The sequence below is a fragment of the Pygoscelis adeliae genome, unplaced genomic scaffold (genome assembly GCF_000699105.1).
Source record: "Pygoscelis adeliae isolate BGI_AS28 unplaced genomic scaffold, ASM69910v1 Scaffold154, whole genome shotgun sequence".
Taxonomy (NCBI): Eukaryota; Metazoa; Chordata; class Aves; order Sphenisciformes; family Spheniscidae; genus Pygoscelis; species Pygoscelis adeliae.
Window position 1 is genome coordinate 2,612,520 of NW_008825113.1, and position 3,976 is coordinate 2,616,495.

Below are 3,976 nucleotides of genomic sequence, written 5' to 3' on the forward strand. Positions count from 1 at the left end.
AAGAGAGTGATTTAAAACCTGTGGAAGAGGATAACAAGTATTGGATTAAAGTCGCTTTCCTGGCTTGCCAGTATTTCTTGAGGTTGAGTTTTAATAAAGCAACTCAAAGGGGAATAATTTTCATTAGCCTCTGTGGAGTTTCAGCTTATGATTTTAGGTTGTGGGTGAAATGACAGCACATGAAACCAGATGTACATCATGGAGCTTCTGAGGAGCAACACCTTCACAGTTTGGTCACGTATAAATTCTAACTGAAAAACAAGGAATAGTAACTCTTCCTTCTGTATAAATCACAGATTAAGTGGTCTTTTCCAATGGCTGCCTTGCAAGGTCTGTTATACATCATGCATTTTGTGTGTGGGCAGAAACCTGATATTTTAATATATAAAATAACTTGCATCAAAATCCAACTTGGAATTCAGAAACAGAAACAAATTTAGGCTCCAATTCTGCAAAGACCCATGCATGTGCTGAACGCATGTTCGTAGAAGAAAGCATAAGTGTTTGCAGGACTGGGCCTTAGCAGGCAAAGGAAGGAAAACCATCTGGCCAAACTAATGAAGACCATTAGAACAACAAAATAACGCAGAGGGAGAGAAGTGAAAGCTGGTTTACATTCCCCTTATCTCACCAAGGAGGCAGGAGTGCTTGAGGTGTGCATCAGTGCTGATATTTTTCTGCAGACCACATCGCAGCATGCACCAATCTCTGCATAACAGCAAGATGGGGCATCTCTGCCCAAAACAACCAGAATCAGCCTTAGAAGTTGTGCTAAAAGAAAGGAAAAAATTGAAAAGCACAGGGATTACATGGGCTAGGCAGGGCAACAACGCAGGCTGAGAGTCTTGTACTTACACGTGTTCCTTTTCTTTTGTTTGGAGCGTGTCTGCTGTGCACAGACATAGGATGGGGAGGAATCCTGTTGGACAGGATCTGCAGAGAAGTACCCAGCCCTCTGACTGGAAAGGAAGAGAAAAACCAACGGCCGGCTTTGCTTTAGTGTGGCTAGTTGTAGGAAGGCATTTTAATAATGTTAGGGCTTTCTGGCCTTTCAGATACTCTGTACATAATGCTTAGATGAAAACAACGGGATTTATGTGGTTTTTGAAGTAAATTGCTTAATTTGCAAATTGTAAGACAAATGCAGGGGGTTTATATAGAAATCATTGTTCCAGGTAGGTGCCATGGGATCTCTCTCCATCCTGCCAGGGAAGATCACGCTGCAGGTCTCTCCCTTTGTACCAGCTATCACAGAGTATTGCGATATGACAGGACACAGGTTAGGGCCAAGCACAGCACAGAGGAGCACAGCAATAGTAAGCAAATAGTTGTCTCCAGCGGTACTGAACATTTGATTTCTATTCCCACCACATGCTGGGTAAGAGCTCTAGAAGTCTTCAACATGTGTTCACCTTCCAGATTATTTGGGTTTGGCTCATATATTAAGCATAAGGAAAATTAACCAGTATTTTCCCTTTTTACATTACTGTTTGTTTCCTGTGAGGCATATCGTTGTTGTATCTAAGCATGCCACACACCTTAGAGAAATTATCCTGGTAATACCCCTCCAGGATCAGGGAGATCTAGACATGGCTTTGGGGCACAGCAGGAGGACAAGGGACCTATCCAGGTCGCACAGGAAATCTGCAGCCAAACTGGAAATGGAGCTCAGGTCTCCCAAGCCCTAAACCCAGCACCATCTTTCACATCGCTGGTCTCTGCCTGGTCTGATGGTCCCCCACTCCCTTGGTATTTTTCCCTGTGTAGATAAGTGGAACTTGAGATTATACTCTATCCAATTAATCAGACCGCACATTATATCTGTATATTGCACACCATTCAGAAGAGTGCTCTAGGTTACTCTTGTATGTTTGCAAATAGGCTTTCAAGGTCAGGCATCAGGCTTTGCAGCTAATCCCAGGGAGAACGGGATATAAAAAGTAAATGTGATTTACACCAACCAGTCACAGGAAATGGACTCCCAATTTAATGGAGGTCAGAATACTCCAGGGCTTGGCAGCAGCTATTTTTAGATATCATTAAGGTGTTATTTTTAAACATTAGCCATTAAAAGCCTTCTAATTTAAGAAACCGGTGTTAATTAGCCCCGCTTGCTTGGCATCATGTTTTCCATGTGCCTTTCTCAGCAGACGCCAGCTGCCCCTGCTGCTCAGGAACGCCTTAACCGCTGTGGACCAGCCTTCCCCTCTCTGCTTGCAAGTGGCAAAACCAGCAGTAACTTAACACATTTATCTCCAAGAACATCAACAGCCTTGTTAAAATGTCTCACCTTACAGCTTTGTTCCTAACGGGTTAGGTGAGGAACATGACCACCGCAGCGGGATCAGGTGAGCGGCTGGCTGGATGTTTCTCGTGGGCTGACCTAGTTAAACACAAGAATGAAAACAAGCCATTTTTTTCTGCATGGATTGTGTTTGTTAATATTTTTTTAGAAAGTAAGGAAACCAGAGCCAGCCTTTGTGGGGCAGCAAAGACGGCAGCTGTCTGGGGTAAAAAATGATGAAGGTTGGTAAAATGACTGCTTACTTCTAAGGGGAGCCAGTAGCATTACTGCCCAGTGCACAACTGCCAGAGAAGGCAGAGACGGCTTTCTCAAACAGAGTATGCTGCTGAAATGGCTCATCTCTGCCTTTGGCTTGCTCAGCCAGACACCCACATATTGGCTGCTGTGGAGTACGTGAGATGCAAGCTGCTTCTTCCAGGGGAAGCCCCTTTTAGCTGCAGTGGTGTCTGTTTGCACCCCCTCCAGCAGCAACACCAGCAACCTCCTGGGCTCTTGTCCAAGCTCATCATCTCAGATAAATCATTTTGTCTTCATCCACTTGGTGCAGTTTGGCCTGTACTGGCGAGAAACTTTGAGCTGGCTGAACTGAACCCCTGCAGCAGACCTGACTTGAGGAGTGCTGTTACTTTGCTGGCATACACGAGGTGATGGATCCCAATGTCAAGAGCCCGTCACTGGACCAAGAAAAGAGCAGGACAGTGTGCATGCTTAGCCTTCATGACCTTCAAAGCCCATCTAAGCACTGAGTGATTGTAGAATTATGTGAAAAATTGGGAAGAGAAACAGTGAAACTTTTTAATTTCCTTGCTCTGCCAGCTCATGCCAGCTTTATTTTTATAAGCACAAGGGTTGGAAAGACAACTTTTCCATACAAACTTTATTTTGCCCAATGCCTGTGTTGTACAGGAACAGCCATAGCTGGGATAAATCCTCGGTTGTGCTTTCCAGTGGGCTGTATCGCAGCTGCATTAGTCTTGGGAGACATGGCTCCAAAGTAAGCTCCAAATAAACAGCAGAAACTGATGTCACTAATCTGGGTATTTACCCAGGATTAAATGACAGATGCATGTTTTACTGCTGTCTCTTTCATTGTTTCTCATTTTACTATTTCCCTACCCGTATCGGTCTTAGCCTTTTGTTTCTGCTCTTTCCAAACCCTTTCTCCAGACCTGTGTATTGCTTCTTCTCGTGCAGACTATGGCTGTGGTACCTCTCGTCCCCTGGGCTGCAGACAGTTCTGCCAATGGATTTTAATTCAGTAATTTTGATATTTCTCTGTGCACCCTTACTAACCTATGTTTTCACTTCAGCCCCCCAAATTCCGCACCAGTTCTCTCAGAAACACTGAAAATCTGGCCATTTCAGCCTCTGCACGGGGAGTGCAAAATGGCGCGATGTGGTGATGTCCTTTACAGATATCCTTACCAGCCGCGGACCAGTGGAGAGTCAGGCCTGAAGTACTCCCTGTTGTGGACCTCAGCTGAGCCAGGCCCTTACGTATACACTAATTTTGCATGCTTGCTTAATCTTGCACTGCCTGAATGGTTAAGGTTGGGTCCATGTTTAAGTGCCAGCTGGATCAGGGCCTTGAGGCATGCCTAGGTAGTACGTTTGCCAGGTGGCAAGTGAGGTTACCCGCTCCAACACTGTGAGTCCGGCCGTTTCCCCTTC